Consider the following 22,530-nt stretch of genomic DNA (forward strand, 5'->3'; position numbering starts at 1 on the left):
TTTAAGTGTACCTATGTATTTGTGTGTTTTCATTTTTCTTTTCAAAATTTTTTGTAATGAAATCTTAATTTTTTTGCGTAGTTAAAATAAAATGGTCAGTATTTTAAAGTTAATATTTTCTATATGTTTATGTAATGTTAATTAATATTTCAATGGACATCAAATAATTGTCACTAAAAAACAATAATTTTAAACATTTGACCAAAAAAACATATTTTCAATATAAATATAATGAAAAAAATTACACATTTTCAGAGTTTTTGTCAAAAATGACATGTCAAATAAAAGATTTTTATGGGAAAATCCTAACATTTTTTTTTTTAAATAGCATTTTTAGATGAATTTTATATTAAAAAATAATAGTAATCACGGGTTTTTTACAAAAAAAACAATCATTCACATAAAAATTAAAGTGAAAATCAGAGAATGCAAATATTGAACATATAACAATAATAATCAAATGCCCATTCTTCTCATAAAATCTCAAAGTCAAAACATTACAAGTAAAAATAATGAAGACCTCTCAAAATTGAGCTTGATTTGCAATCATAACGTAAATGTCATCAACAATATCATATGATCCATGTTCATCATCTTCTTCAGCGTCATTATTTTCTTCTTCCACAATATTTTCTACTTGAGTTTCCACATTTTCCTCTCCTATTGGATCTTTCATGTCTGCAAATCTTCCAAAGTGTCATTTTCCAACCATTCCATATAATGGTGGTTGAGGTTCCTTTGCCTTTTGCCACACGTGATTCATTAAAATCTCTTTTCCTCAAACCAAGTTCTTGCATTGCATCTGGAAGAAATTGAAGAGCATTAATTCTTTGTTGAATAAATTTACATTGTAGTGGGTCTCTTTCGATCGTAATGCAATTTCTTCCTTTTTGTAGGCAACATACTAGTGTTGTACCTAATCATCAAGAAAAAAAACAATAAGTAAATTAGTATAAACACATAAAAACAAAAAAACAAAATATTAAAACTTAATTTTATATAATAAAACTTACCTGAACCTAAAAATAAATCCAAAACCCAATCTCCTTCATTTGAACATAATTCTATAAGATAGTTAATCAATGTTTGCGGTTTTTTATAAATGTTAACTATCTCTCCTTTTGAATCTTTATCCTCATATGTTAACCTTTTTACGACATCATCATGAATGAGTACTTGGCTATGACTCTTTCCATCTACTTTGTTCAGAAGAATAGACTTATCGCTATCATATTTTTCCCAATATTCAACATGGATGAACTCACAATCACTTGTAATTGGCTGACCTCTAGAAGAAATAAGATTTGACTTTTCCCTGTAACACGACATAGTAAAAGTTCAATTCACTTGTATATATAAAAAAATTACATAATCAAACATACAATTTCAATGTCTTACCATGTAAGTTGCATCCTTGAGTTTGATTTTCCCTTGAAGCTTGTTAATAAGATTGGAAATTGTGTGTCTAAATGAAATGTCACAAATCTCCAAAGTGGTGATGTTGTGACTTCTTGAAAACCCGTAACCACTTTATTAAAATCTTGATAAGTGTAAGTCTCACTATCATATCCAATGTCTGAGAAATTGAAACCATGAGGAATGTTTGCAATAACCAGGGCATATTCCCTTTTAGGTATGAGTTTTGCAATGCCTTCACAGTCACCTTTCATTATTTGATATTGGATAATGTCCAGCCCATTCCAAATGAAATGAGTAAGAGTAGGATCAAGTTCAACATTCCTAAGATGTTGCTTTCTCATCCTTTCCAACTTAATTTTTTCAATGAAGCTTTTGAAAGTATTTGGTACTCCATTCACATCCTTCTTCGACATATTTAATGAAATAAACAAATATAAGTATAAGTAATAAAATAAAATAAAAATTATATGAATAAAAATCAACATGCCTTTTTGAATGCAAGATAAAAATCTTTAAGTGTTGTTGTAAAACTTGATTCTGGGTAGTTGAATACAACATCTTTCCAACTCTCTTCATTCAACATTTTAACCATATGTTCTTGTATTTTCATATAAATCTTATGATTGAATAAATAAAGTAAAAATTGTTAATATAGTGATATGTATAACAAATAATACCAACAACAATATGTTATATTTAAAAGAAAATTATAATCCAAGAAAAAATAAAAATAATTCAACAAACTTACTTTTGAAATTCCGAGCAAATTTCCTCCAATGACAATTCACCTGACTTCACACGACATAATATTGATTTGACTAGTTTGTCATCCTTCACTCCTTGCAATGTTCTCCAAGGTGTGATAGTCATATCATCTGGAAGTTGCTTCATTTCAGGACCTGTCTTACTGTTGGTACATATTATGGGTTTAGACATTTTAACCTTTTGATTTTTTATGGCAATATTCTCCCACATGTCGAAAATTTCATCAATCAATTCCCATATCTCCCCTGTTCTAAATGCCAACTAATAAATGTTATCTATGCCTCTGGATAGTTATGAATTTGCTTTTCCACCTTTTGATTGGATTATATCCTCAATTTGATAACCTGTTTCCATACAACATTCCTTCTGAAAGCTTAAATTGGCCTTTGTCTTATCCCCACCACATTTTTCTACAAATTCATTGTGAATAAATCTGACCCTTTGGATGAAAGTCATAGGCATTCTATACTCATTATCTGCATTATGATCCCATGCCAATAGCTTTTCCTTTGTTTCTGTTAAACCAACATAAATGATGCATTTCACTACTTCAAAAAGATAGTTTCCAGGATATTCCTCGATCAATTATCTTTTGGCCTCTGATGAATGGTTCCCTCCAATTGCATAATATTTGTAGTCAAAACATCATGTCCTATCAAATGCCTCCATGTGGGAACTTGATTTGGATCAACAAGAACCACATAATCCACCACATGTGCATATGGATTGTACCTGAACAATATTTTCAAATTATGGACATGTAGGTGATGTACCTTTCTAATTTGATATTGAGATTGTCCTTCATCTGACCTATAGAATTGGGTGACATTAAGCTCAAATGTTTTGCCACCATTAATTAATTTATTCTTCCTCAAGTGATTTCGAATGACAATTAGTTTTGTTTTCATAATGCCATCCTCTAAATCAGCGCCTGGTGTTATGATTTCTTTGTTGCCTTTAGAACTTTCACTTTGATCTTCATTGTTGCTCATGATTTTAACAGATTCACCAATTTTTTCTTTCTTCTTCTTCCTAGTTAATATATATTCTTCTACATAAATAATCTCCTCATCATCAAGTGGAAGCGAGACATCCATGGGCATTTTTCTTTTCGGTGTTTTATTTATTTTCTCCTTTTCAACAACAGTTCTAACCTCCTCCTCACTAATGGAAACATATTTTTGAGCTTCAGCTTCAGCTACAACTGCCACATATTCAAAAGAAACATGTTTACCTTTGTCAAATTGACCCAATGTATGGATTCTTTGTTGATCCCCTATATGTACCATTGCAATTTCATGAATTGTTTTTTTTTCCCAAGGAGAAAATATTGTAATTTCCATGTAATTTTTTAAAAATTACATGTTGTAAATGCCATAGGCATATGCAAGTACTGTGACCGTAGTCAGCTATGTAGAGTTTGAACTGTAAGTTCTACAAAAAGACCCTGTGTTGGGTGTACTAGTGGTTGTTGTTCATATACAAGATAATTACATATTCAAAAATTCACCAATGGTGTTTGTTGTTATGTTGCCAAAAAGTGATATTACAAAAAAGAAAAATAGTATAAGACTGTTGATTTTAGGGCCTATCTGCCCTGTATAGTTCTTGATCCATATATGGTTTGTGGAAGAACTAATAGGTCTTCTCAGGTGTGTGCTCTATGATCATCCATTCTCCTCGAGAACGATGTGTTTCCTCTTTCAATAACTTGTCCGCACCTTCATTACGCTCCTTGTAAATATGAGTGCATGAGATATGAACAAAATGTGTTTTGAGAAAAATAATATCTTCCAAAATAGTTATGAGAGTATATGCATGGCATGATGTTGTGTTGTTGAACCAGTTTATGACTACTTTGGAATCTCCAAATATTTGTATGTGTCTGCACTATTTGAGTATTGCAAAATATAAAAGGTGTCGGAGTGAAAGAAGCTCTGCATAATTATTTGTAACCTCTCCCAACCCCATGCAATGTGAAAGTAATGTGTATCAGATAAATAAAGTATTATGCCTCCACCACATCCCTGTACTTGTGCAGCACCATCGAAGTAGGCCCAAGGGTGTGCTTTGTCGATCAGTTCCTGTGTGATGTTCCAGGGTCTAAAAGCTTGTTCTTCTATTGGGATTTCCCCATAGCTCATACAGATTTTTGGTGGAATCAGTGTCCAGACTATATTCTGGCCCCTAAAAATAATGTTATTGCGGCACATCCATATCTGCTAGTTGACTAAAAGCGGCAGGTTCCTAGCTCTCGGCTCAGTTGTAGATTCCCACCACCTTTCCCATGCATTTGGGATATCGTCCCCACTCCAAGCATGCGGGATACTTAGTGTGTGTCAGACATGAGACCAGAGAAGTTGGGTTGTGGGGCATGAGAGGAATAAATGGTGGTTCGATTCCTCCTCTACATGGCATAAAACACACCAAGTCGGGCCTGAGAAACCCTGTTTCCTGAGGTTTGCTCCTGTAGGTGTTTTATCCATTATAATGTTCCACATCAGTAATTTGGTGCACGGAGGGGCTTTTAACTTCCATAGATGTCTCCACCAGCTCATCAATCTGTCCGGCTTGTGACCAACATGTATAATATCATACCCTTCCTTAGAGGAGTAGTGCCCTTTCTTAGTATATCCCTAGATCAATTCATCCTCCTCGTCTCTTAGGCGCACATGGGATTCTATTAAAGTCTGCAAATAATTTCTCCATTGTCTTTGCCATTGTTACAAGATGTTCCATGCCTCCCCTGTATGCCATGCTTGCTAGAAAATAGATGAGTTGTGAGGGTCTCCGAGTTGTGTGATGAAATGGACACCGTTGAGGTTTAGCAGTGTAATCAGTTCCTGTGGGAACTGATAGGCATATCCACTGCCAATCCATCGATCAAGCCTGATCCGGACTGAATCACCATTCCTAATCCTCCAAATGAGGCCCCCTTTAATGATGGGAAGAGTATTGATTACTGCCCTCCAAATGACTGATATACCCTTCTGGTTCCATGTGGGTCGTCTTAGCCAGTCCAATGTTGTGCTAGGCCAAATGTATTTTTGGATGACCACCTCCGACCAAAGGCTCTTGTGCTTTAGGAGAAGCCAGCCTAGTTTTCAGCCAAAGCCTATGTGAAAGCGTGGAGATGCTTTAAACCCCAACCGCCCCATTTTTTAGGGGTCGCAATCCTGCTCCATTTGACCCATGCAAAAGGCTTTCCTTATTTCTATCCCTTCCAAAGGAAATGGATGCAGACTCGTTGGATTCTATGTAGTATCCCCTGAGGTATCCAAGCCAAGGACATCCAAAAGACTAGGGTTGCTTCCAACACTACTTTTATGAGCACCAGTCTTCCAGCTCTAAATAGTAAGTGGTGGCTCCACATATTTAATCTTTTTTCCACCTTTCAAATCAGCCAGGTCCAATCTGCAATTTTATAATCATCTGCTTTAATCCTGAAACCCAAGTACTTCAGACCGTCCTTAAGTGCCAAGGTTTGGTAGGGGAAGTTTTGTACAGCTAGTTGAGTCTCTTGTTGTGTGCAATCAGAGAAGGATATGGTGGATTTATCTCCATTTATTTACATTCTTGTAGCAGCACTAAAAAGTTTTAATACCTCTATGAGGGTGATGATGTCCTAAATTCCCCCATCAAGGAATATGGGTATATCATCAACAAACAGTAGATGAGTTAAAATGCAATGACCTGTGATCTTGAGGCCCTCGAGTATCCTAACTCTCTTCTTCATCACAATCAGTCTGCTCAGGCCTTCCATAACCAGAAGGAAAAGTAGGGGGGATAAGGGGCAACCCTGCCTAATTCCCCGCTCTGATTGAAAGGTATGGGAGGTTGACCCGTTTATAAGGATTGCAAAGGAAACTGAAGTAATACACCCCATAATCCATCTGATAAACACCGGTGGGAACCCCAGGTGGGTGAGTATCATCCTTAAATATAACCAGCTAACCTTGTCAAAGGCCTTTGAGAGGTCAATTTTGAGCGACACCCCTTTTAGGTTCTTCAGCTTGATGGAATGGAGGGCCTCTTGGGCAGAACCAATGGCTTCATGAATTTGTCTATTTTGAAGGAAGAGATGTGTTCAGGTAGGATCGGCTTGATGTGATTTGCTATTATCTTTGCAATAATTTTGTAGAGACAGTTGCATAGGGATATAGGATGAAAGTCATTGAAGGAGAGCGGGGAGTCTGATTTGGGAATGAGGGCAATAAAAGTAGAGTTTATGGGGGCATATATGCGTCCTAGGATCCGACTTTCTTCCACCACCCCAAGCAGGTCTGGTCCAATGATGTCATAGAAAGCAATAAAGAATTCCACAAGCCATCCATCCGGTCCTAGACTTTTGTCCTTCTTGAACCACTTAAGAGTGCTTTCTAATTCCCCCATGGAGACAGGTTTTACAAGGTCCTCCATCCCATCAGGTTCCACAAAGCCAGGGAAATGGCCTGCAATGTTAATGATTTCAGCAATAGAAGTACCATGGGGGGCTTTGAAAAGCTGCTTGAAGTGAGAGATACCTAAATGGGCGAGTTGTGGGTGAGTGTTGGCTATCTGATCCTGGTCTGAGGGCATCTGCCAAATGGTATTGTTGGCTTTCCTTCCATTTGCGTATTTATGGAAGAACTTTGTGTTGCCATCCCCCGCTTGAAGCCAGATTGCTCTGCTTCTGAGTCTCCACGTTTCTTCCCGGTCAAGTAGGATCTTAGATCTCTGAGCCTCCAAATCTACCAGATGTAGCTTAACTTCGATGGATAAGTAACCATGCCCACTTTCATCTGTTAAGGAGGCCAACTGAGCTTCGATGTCCGCAAGGGTGTGGTCATCCCTAGCCTTTTTCCTTTTTTCCCATTCAATGGTTAATCTCTTTAGCTGTTTCAGGTTGCTGCAGAAACCAATAACCTTCCTCTGGTCCATGAGTGGGGGTTGGGCTTGCCAAAAATCCGAAACCATCTTAATGTATTCAGGGTCCTTTAACCATGTGGAGTTAAATTTGAAAGGTGCCCTAGGTTTTCTGGTTGAGCCAGCCACTTCCAAGTATATGGGGGAGTGATCTGAAATGCCCCCCGAACCCACCCATTGCCTGAAGATGGAGAGGGAATGGAGAAGTTCTTCCTGAATGAGATATCTGTCAAGCCTTCGACCAAGGGCTGCTTCTCCAATCCGTTTGTTATGCCATGTTGGCATCTTCTTGTTCATGGGAACATCTATGAGTCCATATTGATCTAGAAGGGAGCTCAGCTGATCAGAAAGAGGGTCTAGCTGCGAGTGGTGCCCCCAGGATTCCTCATGTCCAATGGAGAAATTCAGGTCTCCCCCGAGAATTGTGGAATTGCTGATCAAGGGATTTTCCAGAAAGGTTTGCCAGAAGGCAAGCCTGTTTTGATTTGGAGCATAGATATTAATGATACGAAGCTGTTTGCCTAATTCAGTCGAGAAGATGTCCATGCCCAGGAAACCCTGGCCTCCCCAAGAAGAAATCACCCTTATAGATAGAGGATTTATCCCGATGGCTAGGCCCCCAGATCTGCCTGCTGCATCCAGGGCTTGGAAGTGCCAGCCGGGTAAGATGGCTTGAAGGGTCCTAACAATCTGTTCAGATGGCCCTAGGGTTTCCTGTAGAAGGATCATGTCACAGGGTATACATTGCAAGAGTCGCTTGAGGGCCAATTTTTTGGGGGGGCTGGCCAAACCCCTACAGTTGTATGAGAGCCACTTCATCAGGGAACAAAGTCAAGGGTGTCAGATGCTCTAAGTGCCCTTTCAATGGTGTTTTGGCACCCCTAGGCCACATATGCCCCCGCAGATTTTATGGCTTTAGAAATCTTTGAAGGTCTGCCCCTGGTGGGTTTAAGCTCGAAGGAGGTGGGAGGGATGCCCAGTCCTAGCAGGTTAGGGTTAGTCAGTTGACGAGAGCGGAGATTGTAGGAGTGCGAGCTCGAGGCAGTAGGGGAGTGGGAGGGATGATGGAGGGGGCTCAGTTCTTGTACCGTCGGAGGAGTGGTAGAAAAAATAGGGGAGTGGGGCTTGAGCGCATAGTTAATGGGGGTATTCTGTTGGGTTGTGTTATATTCTTTCCACGTAGTTAATAGGGGGTTTGAAGGGCACCCGTAACCCCACTTTATGGGGTCCGGGGCATCGCCCCATAAAATTTTGGTTTTGGACCCTATGTTAGGTTGGGCGGACCCACCTATGGTTTTGTGCATGATTTTCGCACATGTTTTTTGGACACGATGGTTTTCAGTCCAGGGTATTGGACGCGATGGTTTTCAGTCCATGGTATTGGATGCTTCGACATGTATAAATATGTATTGTAACATTGAAAGGAAAATAATGAAAAATCAAGCTAGTAGTCCCGGTTTTGGGATCCAGTGGGAAAATCTCTATGTATATGTGTTTTATGTGTTATGCTCTCGCATTGTTTATTTTTCTGTGTTTTAGAATTCGTATGCAGGTAATTTCTATACGGGGTTAAAAACTACATTTGGTATCAGAGTTGTTTTGGCTTCAAGGGGACGCCTTTGTTGCTAAGGGGTTTCGCTCGGGCCTGTGGTAGACCCTGTTCAATGGGAGATCTGCGAGATCAATTCTGGTGGTGAAAGAAGAAGGCTAACAGTGGAAAGATAGAGATCGAGAAATTTAATCGTCAGATTTTTGAGTTGTGGAAACTCAAGATGGAGGATTTGTTGGTGGATAAAGATCAGTGGATCGCGGAAGATACGGGTACTAAACCAACGGGAGTTTCCGATGAAGAATGGAAGAAGTTGGATCGGAAGGAAAAAAGCACAATATGGTTGTGTGTTTCAGATTCAGTATTGCTGAATGTATCAGGGGAAGCTACAGCGAAGGCTTTGTGCGACAAGTTAGGGACTTTGTACCAATCTAAGTCTCTGGTGAATAAACTGTTCTTTCGGAAAAAGCTGTATAACCTGAGGATGAAAGATGGAGACTCGGTGATAGAGCATCTGAACGCATTTAATACTGTGGTAAGTCAGTTAGCATCTGTTGATATTAAAATTTCAGATGAAGATAAGTGCATCATTTTGTTGTGTTCTCTAACATATTCGTGGGATAGTCTGGTTATTGCAATAGGTAGCAATGCAACTACCTTGCAGCTTGATGAAATAGTCTCAGCCTTGCTGACGGAGGAGATGAGACGGAAAAATATGGAGAGCCAGAATGGTGATGCCTTGTCTGTACGAGGACGGTCCCAGAACAAACAAAAAAAATAATTCATCGAGTGGGAGATCTAAATCTAGAGGGAGATCTAAATCTCTAGGAAAACCTGTAAAGGTGGTGTGCTACAAATGCAGAAAGGAGGGGCACTTCAAAAGGGACTGTAAATCTAAAGCTCCTGATAAAGGAAAGGGATCTGATGATACTCCTTCTGCAGAGGCGAAAACCACCTCAAATGAAGGTGGGGATGTGTACTTGGCTTCTTCAAGTACACATGTAGATCATGAGTCATGGTTGATTGACTCAGGTGCATCCTTTCACTTCACTCCCCATAGAGAGTGGTTCTACGAGTATGAGAAATATGATGGAGGTGATGTCTTCTTGGGGGATGACAGGAAGGCTAGAATCATTGGTCGAGGAAAATTAAAGTTGAAGCTATAAGGGGGAAGGGTTAGAACACTTCCAGGTGTTCTACATATTCCTACATTAGCCAGAAATCTGATTTCTATAAGCAAGCTGGATGATGCAGGTGTAAAAACAGTGTTGGAGAAGGATACCTGCAAGATGGTTCGGGGAGCATTGGTATTGATGCGGGGAGTTCGGATTGGAACTCTGTACAAGCTGCAAGGTAGCACTGTTATTGATGGGTGCAACAGTTCTGTGGTTCCTGAAAGTGGATCAGAAAATCTAGTGGTCTCTGGAGAGAAGACCATGTTGTGGCATCAAAGGCTTGGACATATTGGAGATAAAGGCCTTCGAATACTTCATGGCAAAGGTATGGTATAAGGTATGAGTAATAGCTCTCTGGATTTTGATTTCTGTGAAAATTGTTTATATGGGAAGCAGAATCAGGTGAGTTTCCCCTCTGGTAGTAAGAGGGCGAAACAGATATTAGAACTTGTGCACAGTGATGTGTTTGGACCTGTGAAGGTTCCATCACTGGGTAAGTCTGTGTACTATGTATCATTTATAGACGACTTCTCAAGGAATACATGGATATATTTCCTTAAGAATAAATCTGAAGTCTTTGACATGTTTAAAGAATTTAAGTTTCCGGTGGAAAACCAGACAGAGAAGAAGATAAAGGTGTTGAGGACAGATAACGGTGGAGAGTTTTGCAGCAAGGAATTTGAAGAATTCTGCAAGAAGCGTGGTATAACACGGCAGAAGACCACTCCATATACACCTCAGCAAAATGGAGTTGCAGAAAGAATGAACAAGACATTGATGGAAAGGGCAAGAAGCATGCTCAGTGGTGTTGGATTAGGACAGGAATTCTGGGCAGAGGCGGTGGATACTGCATGTTACCTGCTCAACAGATCACCTTCATCAGCGTTGGAGGATAAGACTCCACAAGAGATATGGACTGGTAAGAAACCCTCTCTTTCACATCTGAGGGTATTTGGATGTGATGCATATGTACATGTTCCAAAGGAAAAACGAACCAAGTTGGATAGCAAATCTGAAAAATGCATCTTTATTGGGTATAAGGATGGTTTAAAGGGTTATAAGCTTTGGAACCCAGTAACAAGGAAGGTTGTGTACAGCCGAGATGTGGTGTTCAGAGAGTTGAAAGATGTTATTAAACATGAAGTCCAACCAAAGGAACCTAAGAAGATAGAGTTTGAGCTAAAGGAGGAAGAACCAGATTCTACAGCAGAGGAGGAATCAGAAGATGAAGAGCCACAAACTCCAGCTGTGAGAAGATCAATTCGAGAAAGAAGGCAGCCAGAAAGGTATAGTCCATCTGCTTTCTGTTCAAATTTTGCTTTGTCTGTTACTGATGATGATCCCAGAACTGTGAAGGAAGCAGTAGATTCAAACGATGGAAAACTCTGGAAAGAGGCCATGGTTGATGAAATGGCATCTTTGCACAAAAATGAGGCTTGGGATCTAGTGGAGTTGCCGGCTGGAAGGAAACCCATTGGCAGCAAACGGGTGTTCAAGAAGAAGACAAATGCAGAAGGAAAGGTGGAAAAATATAAAGCTTGGCTGGTAGTAAAAGGTTATTCCCAGGTGCCGGGAATTGATTTTGGTGATATTTTTTCTCCTGTTGCCAACGTAACTTCTATTAGATTACTTTTATCTGTTGCTGCTGCTTTTGATTTTGAGGTAGAACAGATGGATGTGAAGACAACATTTCTTCACGGGGATCTAGAAGAGGAAATCTACATGAAGCAACCAGAAGGCTTTGCGGTGAACGGTAAGAAAGAACTGGTATGCAAGTTAAAGAAGTCTTTGTATGGGTTAAAACAGTCACCAAGGATGTGGTATCAGAAATTTGATATATTTATACGGGGACTTGGCTTCACCGGAAGCAAAGCAGATCACTGTGTATATTTTAAATTAACTGGTGACCATGTTATTTATCTAGTCTTGTATGTGGATGATATGTTGTTGGTTGGAAATGACAAAGAAATTGTCCAGGATTTGAAGACTCAATTGTCCTAAAAATTCGACATGAAAGATCTTGGTGCTGCAAACTATATTTTAGGCATGGAAATTAAAAGAGATCGGACAAAGAGGAAGCTCTGGTTAAACCAGAGGAAGTATGTCGAGACAATATTGTAGAGGTTTAATATGCAGGATAGTAAACTGGTGAAGGTTCCTATTCCTGTAGGTGTGAGGTTATCTGCTGAACACTGTCCCAAGACACAAGAAGAGGAAGAGGACATGTCCCATGTTCCATATGCAAGTGCAGTCGGTAGCCTGATGTATGCAATGGTCTGTACTAGACTAGACATTGCAGATGCAATGGGAGTATTAAGCAGGTTTATGTCAAAACCAGGAAAGGAGCATTGGACAGCAGTGAAGCGGGTTTTCAGGTATTTGTGTGGCACTAGTAATAACGATTTGTGCTACCAAGGAAGACCAGGATTGGACAGAGTTTTGGATATCCATGGCTTTGTTGATGTAGACTGGGTTGGAGATTTGGATCAGAGAAGATCTACAAGTGGGTATGTGTTTAACCTATTTGGAGGTGCAGTCAGTTGGATGAGTAAGAAACAATCTGTAGTGGCACTATCAACTACAGAGGCAGAATACATGGTAGCCACTCATGCAAGCAAGGAAGCATTTTGGTTGCAGAGATTGTGTTCAAGTATGGGGTTAGTACAGGAAGCTATAAGGATAGACTGTGACAGCCAAAGTGCAATTTTCTTGGCAAAGAACCCTGCATATCATTCAAAGACAAAGCACATTGATGTTCAGTATCATTTTGTGATGGATATGATAGAATACAAAAAGGTGTTGCTGGTAAAGGTGGACACTTTGAAGAATATTGCAGATGCATTAACAAAATCTGTGAGCTCTGAGAAGTTCTCTTGGTGGAGAGAGACAATGGGCGTTTCAGGGTTGGAAAAATGACTAAGCTCTCTTGTGGCCCCCTGTGGAAAGAAAACAAGTGGGAGAATGTTGGGTTGTGTTATATTCTTTCCACGTAGTTAACAGGGGGTTTGAAGGGCACCTGTAACCCCACTTTATGGGGTCCTGGGCAGCGCCCCGGAAAATTTTGGTTTTGGACCCTATGTTAGGTTGGGCGGACCCACCTATGGTTTTGTGCATGATTTTCGCACATGTTTTTTGGACGCGATGGTTTTCGGTCCATGGTATTGGATGCTTCGGCATGTATAAATATGTATTGTAACATTGAAAGGAAAATAATGAAAAATCAAGCTGGTAGTCCCGATTTTTGAATCCAGTGGGAAAATCTCTGTGTATATGTGTTTTATGTGTTATGCTCTTGCATTGTTTATTTTTCTGTGTTTTAGAATTCGTATGCAGGTAATTTCTATATGGGTTTAAAAACTACATATTCATGCATGAGAAGGATGCAAATTGAGCCAGAGATGCATTTATATGATTACAGAATAGAGCAAATTGAAAGGGAAAAGAAACATTACCCGTTGTAGGAGCATCCTCCACAGCAGACCTTTGAGTGATCCAAACCTGTGGGCTGCTCATCCACAATCGGGTCTTTTGACTGGCGATACTTCGTTCCCCTTGCGGCCGCCTGTGTAGTAGGAGTGAGTAGTGGATAGTCCTTGTATAGGTGGTCGACCTTATGGCATCTTCTGCAACGAAAGGGAACACCTTCATAGTCTAGATTTTGACGACGTGAGAAATGTCTCCAATGGAGGGTTATCTTTTCCTCCAGCCCTTCCCTTGTATCCAGATGCACCAGGATACGCGCCATTATCATGATTCCTGTCTTTTCGAAGGATTGATCATGTTCCAGGTAAGTGCCCAGGGCGTCTCCAATGCGCTTGAAAACTACAGGGGTCCAGAACTACATCGGAAGGCCCAGCAAGCGGACCCAGATCGGCCCAGCGCCCAGTTGTTCCCTCTCCAGATCAAATAGTGGATCTCATCTTTTTAGCAATATCAGAGAAAACTCTATGTGCCAAAAACAAGATAAGATACAGTCTGTGTATTCTTCCCTATGGAAACGCAGGGAAAATCACCCTCGAGCCAATACCGTGATGATGGGCAATTCTTTGAACAAGGACCCCCAAATCTCCATGGTCCAGAGCCGAAGACGTTGGATGGAGTAGTTTCTGCCACTCACACAGCCCACCAGAACCTTCTTTGCAGTCTCTGCAACTTCACCCATCGAAATGTCTTTGCCCAGTGCTAGGTTGATGTCTTTATCCATTGATTTAAGGCACCTGCCTTTCTTGGGCTTGTCTGAACGGCGTGCAGTTGGGTAGTCCTTGAGAAGACCATGGCAGCCTTGATTAACAGTCTAGGGAGTGGACGGGGTAGATTTAGGGTTAGGTATCGGAGAGCTGAAACAGCCTGAGTGGATGGTGTTGGCATTATGAGACAAGGGTTGTCCTTGATGGCAAATCACACAGATGATAGATCAGAGTGCAGCAGGTCAGTAGCAAGGAATTGATGATCAGACTACAAGAATGAAGAGAGAAAAGTATATACGTAGGTTCACTAATGCAAAGCCGTGTATACACGCGGGTTATACGTTCCAAAGACGCGTATGCGTATACACGCACTTTCATGCAAGGAAAAGCGCGTACATGTGGGAGAACGTATTTTTGGTCCATGGTATTTAGTCCTTGGTACTTGAACCTATGGTTTTGGACCATGGTATCTCATCAGAAGTGTTGATCCCAAGTATTGGGTCCATGGTATTGATTTGTTATGGTTTTGGACCATGGTATTGAGTAAGGCCTAAGACTATAAAAGGAGAAGAAGATCATTAGGCAAGTGGATGGAAAAAAGTCTTGAATATCTGATGAAGTATGAGATCCAGTATGCAGGTTATGGGTTTATGATGCATTGCTTGATCTAAGCTAAGGAGGAATCTCAATGGTGGATGGAGAACAAGATCTAAGGATAGATCTAGATCTAATGGCATGGAATGAATCATCTCTATACGGTTTGATCTTGTTTAGTCTAGATATGTATACTAATGCATGTAATGTTCTGTAAATGTTATGATTTGGGTATGACTGATGTCTGGAACAGCTGCAAAGCTCTGAGTTAATATTTGCAGATGTGTACGCGGGTTAGCTTTGGTAAAAGCACGTATGTACGCGGGCTTGGTTCATAGTAGTAGTGTATATATTATGAAGTATGATATTTGAAGTTGCAGTTGGGTCTGATTGTTATTGCAGAGTTCTGTTGTCTGCTCTGTGTTCTGGTGACTGTGTTGTTGACAGGGTTTCAGTGTTTCAGTGATTCATAGATTGATGATTGATTTTGTGCTTCAATGATATTGATGGGTCCAGTATGAAAATTGGATGAAACGTGGCCTTCAGATTATGGTGTTGTGCTTCAGGAGTATCCAGTCTAAAAATGTATGAAACGTGGTACCTGGAGGAAGAAACAAAAGATTGTAGCCTTCTGTAGATTGGCACCTACATACTAGTACATCAGCTAGTACAAGAGCAAAGGGGGTGGTAGCTCCCTTCCAGTAGCAGCTGGAGAACGAGTAAAGGCTGGATCATTTCAGTAGGCCGGCACCTACATACTAGTAAATGGATCAACTAGTACAAGAGCTAAGAGGGTTGTAGCTCCCTTCCAGGTGAGTCTGGAGAACGAGAGAAGGTTGTAGCCTTCTACAGGTAGAAGCTTATGTACTAGTATAAGACTGCACCAGTATGGAAATATTGTAAAATGAAGTTTCTTATTAAAAGAAGATAGAGACGACTTGCAGCAGGTGGTTTTCACCCACATTGGGTTTCCACCTTATATCATGGTGTTCATGTGTGCTTCTTGTGTGTGATGATCTGTTCTGTTTTACTGCACCTGCTTACTGTTCATATGGTTAATGAAGTTTTGATGCACTAACTAAAGATCATAATTTAATGGATTAATTGAATCATAAGTATTTTGTATATACGCTAGTTGCATTAGACACAGTTGCGTATACACGCGGGTTCCATTAACTGAAGTAGTGTATATGTATCTAAGTATGGAAATGAAAAAGTTTTATTGATTTGATAATACTGATTCACCCCCCCCCCCCCTCTCAGTATTATTACCAACAGATAGGGGTGTTAGGGTTAGAGCCTCCAGGGTTTAGGGTTGCACTGTAGAAGGCAGGGTTATTGATGGGGGGTGGCTCGGATGAAGGGATGCGGGAGGTGGAAGGGGTGCAATGCGGCGCGGAGATATGGGGGAGCTAGGGTAAGGGAGCGTCGAAGGTGGGCGAGGGTTGTAGGCAGGTTCCAAGCAAGTTTAGGGTAGCCGAAGACAGAGTGGGGTAGTCCAGTCCAGGAGCATCGTCAATGTGAAATGAGGGCGGGGGATGATGCACAGAAGGACCAGGGCATGCCTGAACGGATGGTGCAGCTGACAGCGGGCACAGGGTGGCAGCGAAGGGGCCAAAGCCCAACACGGTGCAGTGGTGAGACCATATAACCTCCTGGGGATGAGGGTCCTCCTCATAGTCAACTTCGTCTAGCTCCATTGTAACCAACAGTAAACGGTCGAAGGAGTTACTGATTTCGAGGTGAAAAAATGGACGGAGAGTAAACCAGGTAACCTCCAGGTGAGGCCGTTATAGACCAGGTAACCGCGAGATGGAAGGATGTGAGCCGCAAAGAGTTTGGAGAGGAGGTAGGTAGAGGTCAGACGAGTAGGGAGGGATACCCATAACCTTCAAGTCCAGGGTTGTTGGCCCTGAGGACCTCCATGGGTGCCGCCTTCAGCATCTGCAGAGCTCTCCCTTAGTTGCATTCCCCCAAAGTTACGTAAACATCAAGGATATTTATGTCATGAATTGTTGATCTTTGCTTCATTCTCTTTTCTTGTTCTGACTCTATATGGAAATTTCTGATCACATTCATAATATTTGGATCTACATAATAAATACCCTCCAGCATCATTGAAAGACTCTCAGCAAAATCCTATCAAAGAAAATACAATATGTCAATGATCAATCATTTATAAAAAAAATTAATGATCCTTCCAATAATACATAACACATAAATATAAATAAGCATACTTACAATGTTATTTGAAATGTTGGATGAGATTTATTCACACAATGGTGTAGATTCTTCATCTGTGTCATACTTGTTCCTTGAGAGACGATATTTAACATTTTCATGTGACTTGGGCAATTTTGCAAGAACATAAACAGTGTTTGAATTCGGCACCAAACATATGTCTTGTACTCTGCCTATCACCTCATACGGTTCACCCATGTAAATCATACCATAGTATAAATAGAGATGTGTACTATCATCAGATTCAACATTTTTAACATGCCATGTAAAATTTGTTTTATTTATCTCTCATGAATTCATCAATTTAGAAAAAATCTTTGGTGTACTTGATGGGCCAATTGGTCGAATTTTACGATGTTTCTTAGTTCGGGTATGTTCAGCAGTCTTCACAGCGTGTCCACCTACAACTTTAGATTATGGAATTGTTGTCCTTGTTCCAAACATATTCAGAGAGACCTTCTTTGATGCCATCTTCCTTAAAAACAATATATATATATATATATATATATATATATATATATATATATATATATATATATATATATATAGATATAGATATAGATATAGATATAGATATAGATATATATATATATATATATATATATATGTTAATCAAAAAATCATATATATTACTTACAAATTTAAACAAATAAAATAAAATAAAATTGACACTATAATTGTTATTTAAATATAAAAATAAGTTAAATTATATATAATTTTTAAAAATTGTTATAAAATTTATATATATAAATTTATAAAAAATATTATTATATACAAATTTTATATATATAATTTTGAAATTATTAAATATAACATTTTTTTAAATGATTTATATTGACACTTTTATAAAAATATTATTATATACTAAAGTTTAAATTATTATAAATAAAAAATCGAGGAAAAATCGTAACTTTTCATTAATTTGAAAAATTACATGTAGTAGATGCCTATGGCATATGCAGTCTGTTGGTCGTAGCCTTCAAGTAAATATCAAAAAATTGATGGTCGTAGCCATGCAAAAATAAATAGTTTTGTACATAATTTACCATGCAGGGTATACTAATAAGTCCAAAAGCAAGAAAAAAATATATACAATACATCAACAAGTAGTTGTTATAAACAATGTTGAAAATTGCAAGATAATTCAGAGCCTAATTGCCCTCTGATATGCCCTATCAATATAGGGCCGATGATAGTATTGGTAGTGATCATCTCCAAGCTGCTCCTATATTAACCACAGGCCTTTGGGATGTGTCGTGGCCTCCTTGGAAATTTGGTGAGCAACCAAGTTACATTCCTTGTAAATATGATGACATGAAACATAATTAAATTGTTCTTTTAAGATCATGATTTCATCCTGTATGTTCCTAAGAGAGTGCACATGACATGTAGAAATGTTATTGAACCAATTGATGATGATTTTTGAGTCACCGAAAATCTGAATATGATTGCAAGCATGTGTCAGTGCAAAGTGTAGAAGATGTCTGAGAGAGATCAGTTCTGCAAAATTGTTTGTTCCCAATCATAACCCCATTTATATTTTGAAATAGTGGTTTTCAGTTATATGAAGTAGGATTCCCCCACCACATCCCTGTGCTTGTGCTGCGCCATCAAAATAGGCCCAGGGAATAGAACGATCAATGGTTTCAAGTAAGAGAACACGACCCATAGGTGTATGATCATCTTTAGGTATTTCATGATATGCAGCAATGATTTTTGCAATGGTGGACAGCCATCGAGCCATTTTGTTTTTGAAAATGATCCCATTCCTTGTCAACCAAATAGACCAGCAGATAAGTAGGGGTAGACAGAATACTTTTGTATTCTGGTTTGCAACTCGCCAAATATCCCAAGCGACTGTTACATTTTTTCCATGCCATCTGATAGTTAGAGATAGAGTAGCAAGGACTTGTTTGTTAATATGATTTACCGTTGGGCAAGATAGGAATAGGTGGTAATTTGTTTCCTTTGCTTGCTGACAGAGCACGCACCAGGCAGGGTCAAAGAAAGATCGATGCATTAAGTTGTGTCCAGTAGGTGTCTTGCTTCGAATAACATTCCACATGAAGAGCTTCGTTCTCAGAGGTGCTTTGAGATTCCACATCTTTCCCCACCAGTCCATGAGAACAAGCAGTATGTGCACAATGTGAATAATGGGATAGCTCGCCTTCAAGGAGTATGTGCCATGTTCTGCAAGGGTCCATATGAGTTCATCAACCCCCTCTTTTATACGGACGAGAGATTCAGTCAAAGCAATGATATAACCTTCCCAGTCATGTTGCCAATGCGCGGGGATGCCTAAAAAATGAGTGAATATATTATTTAAGAATCATATGGTTCATTCCTTCCAACTCCTTGTCTAAGTCCACATTCAGCATGAAAAAATTATGATGCAAAGCCATTTATCAGGACAATGAAGGAGGCCGAGGTGATGCAGCACATAACCCAATCAATGAAGGGAGGAGGAAATCCCAGGTGGGTGAGGATCATTTTAATATAGAGCCAGCTGACCCAGTCAAAATCTTTAGCGAGATCAATTTTGAGGATGACACCCTTGAGTTTTTTAGATTTCATGGAATGTAGGGCTTCCTACGCAGAGCTAATAGCCTCATGGATTTGTCTGTTATGTAGGAAAGAAAATTGTTTAGGGGAGATGTGACTGGAGAGGATAGGTTTGAGGTGGTTGGCTATGATCTTGGCAATGATCTTGTAAAGATAGTTACAAAGAGATATGGGTCTGAAGTCATTGAACGATGAAGGGGAGTCAGTTTTGGGGATAAGGGCAATGAAAGTGGAATTTATAGCCTCGTACAAATGCTCAAATGTCCTGCATTCCTTCACCACCTTAAGAAGATCCGGACCAATAGTATCATGAAAGGCAAGATAAAACTCAATAGTCCATCCATCAGGCCCTCTACTCTTGCCTTTTTTGAACCATTTTAAAGTACTTTCGAATTCAGCCATCGTAACAGGGGAGTTGAGGATCTCAGCCTCATCCAGGTCGACAAACCGATGGAAATGTCCCGCTATCTGAACAATATCAACAAGAGTGGCACCAGGGGGAGCCTTAAAAAATTTTGGAAGTGTGAGTTTCCCAGATGAGTCAGCTGATTAAATAAAGTTGCAAGACTAGCGTCCTCCTTAGGCATGTGTCAAATAGTGTTGTTGACTTTCCTTCCCTTTGCATAGTTGTGGAAGAACTTTGTATTCTCATCATCGGCTTATAACCAAATAGCCCGACTCCAGAGGTGCCAGGTTTCTTCCCTCTCTTTTAGAATCTTGGATCGTTGTGCCTCCAAGTCGATAAGGTGGGACTTTGCCTCCACAGATGTGAATCCCCATCCTCGTTCGTCCAAAAGATTGGCCAAATTATGCTCAATAGTCTTGAGGGTTGACTCATCCTGGTCTCTTTTGTCCTTGGTCCAATTAATAGATAATCGCTTGATTTCAAGTAGGTTGTCACAGAAACCCTCTGTAATGGTTCTCCCCGAGGATGGTGGATGAGAAAGCCAGTAATTGTTAACTAGGTGAATATATGAGGGATCCTTTAGCCAGGTGGAGTTGAATTTGAAGGGTGCCCTTGGCTTTCGGAAGGGACCAGAAAGCTCCATGTAGATGGGGGAATGGTTCGATATACCTCCAGAACCAACCCATTGTCTGTAAAAATATAGTCCTCTCACCAGTGGATCCTTAATGAGGAAATGATCCAAGCGCCTGGCCAGAGCAGCCTCCCCAATTCTTCGATTGCGCCAAGTGGGTTGAGGTTTTACCATAGGGATATCTATCAAGTGATGTTGTTCAAGGAGCTGCTCCATAATGTCAGATAAGGGATCCACCTATGCATTACTTCCCCATGATTCCCCATAGCCAATGGAGAAGTTCAAGTCTCCTCCCAAAATGGTATTATCAGAATTGATAATGGAAAGATTTAGGAGATGATTCCAAAAAGCCTCTCTATTATGACAAGGGCCATATACATTGACAATCTTGAGATCCATGCCCAGATCTGAGGAAAAAATGTCCATACCGATGAAGCCATCCCCACCCAGGAGGTCTTGAGGTGTATAGTGCGAAGATTAATACCGAGGTCCACCCCACCTGAATGCCCCATGACATCAAGGAACTGGAAAATCCAACCCGGTTTCAACGATTGAAGCACAGGAATAATTTGATCAGCCAACCCAAGTGTTTCTTGCAAAAAAATAATATCAACCGACTTAGATTCAAATAAGCGTCTAAGGGCTAGTTTTTTGGGAGGGCTAGCCAGACCTCTACAGTTAAAGGAGAGCCACTTCATGGGGGAGACTATGGGAGGGTAGACTGTGCTCTAAGTACCCAATCGAGAGTAGATTGTCTGCCAAATGCCACTTCCACCCCAGCTTGTTGTATGGCCCTAGACATATGAGATTTTCGCCCCCTGGAGGATTTGGAAGAGCAAGGAGGGGAGATCAAGCCCAGCTTGGAATTCACAAAGGTCTCAGGTGGATGAGAAGAGTGGGGATGGAGGTTATAAGGGTGAGAGTGTCCAGAGATGTTTGAAGGATCCGAATGAGGGGGTGAGCGATCCAGATCCGCGATAGTAGGTAGAGTTGTTGAGTTAATCGGAAGATGAGAGTCCAGGGGACAAGGGATGGTGACAAGGATATAATCTGGTATAGATGCAGATGCAGAATGCAAATATTGTGCAGAGCATAAATAAGAAGAAATAGTAATAGACCTTGAGAGAGGAGGAATACCCTATGATCGAGTAGCCACAACTGCATCCCTTGATCTTGTCATTGGCGGGGAAGGAGGACGGGGATTACTCGAGGATGTCACCTGAGTCGTTACACCCATCTTTGAATGAGGAGCATTTTTCTGTGGAGTCTAATCAGGAGAATATGTGGGTGCCCTTGCCGCTACTTCCTCTACTTCTTTGGTTGGAGAGGCAGTCGTACAAACCAACGGAGATTCCTTGTAGAGGTTCCCAACCTTATGGCACCTACGGCATTTGAATGGGACACCTTCATAGTCCAAGATTTGAATCCTGGTGAAATTCTTCCACTACAGTGTGATCTTTTCCTCCAACCCTTCTCTAGTATCCAAGCAAACCAGTATACGGGTCAATGACTGATCTCCAGTGCTTTAGCAAGACCGGAGCCATCTCTATATGCCAATATTTGGTAAGTGCCCAATTTGTGTATTCCTCTTGCTAAAAATAGAGCGCGAACAATCCTCGAGCCAGTGTTTGCACCTGTGGGAGTTCCTTGAAAATGTTCCCCCAAATCTCTTTGACCTACATTCTGAGTCTCTTGGCAGAATAGGCACGGCCACAAACTCTTCCAAAAAGAACCCTGCCCGCCATGTCTACCACTTCACCCATGTTTACCCCTTCCCCGAATTTTAGGGTCAGATCATTGCTCATGGCCTTCACACACTTAAGATTTTGTTTCCCAGTGCGCGGCACGGTTAGATGATCCTGCAAGGGATCTTGAGAGACTTGGTGCTCCTGTTGTGGCTGCTGAGAGGAGTGTCAAACTTTGATGACCTGGGTTTGAAAACAGCTGGAGGGGGAGGATGAGGAGCCTGGTGCCACAGTAGGAGGGGTAAGTGGATTGGACGAAGGAAGGGCATGTCCAGACGATGACCCTGAGTTATAGTTAGCCATGTTATTAATTTGTAAGACATAAAGAATTTGTCTCAGTGAGTGGGCTTA

The sequence above is a fragment of the Pinus tabuliformis genome, chromosome 4_1 (assembly GCF_031772625.1).
Source record: "Pinus tabuliformis cultivar Carrire ecotype Pingquan chromosome 4_1, CPIR1, whole genome shotgun sequence".
Lineage (NCBI taxonomy): Eukaryota > Viridiplantae > Streptophyta > Pinopsida > Pinales > Pinaceae > Pinus > Pinus tabuliformis.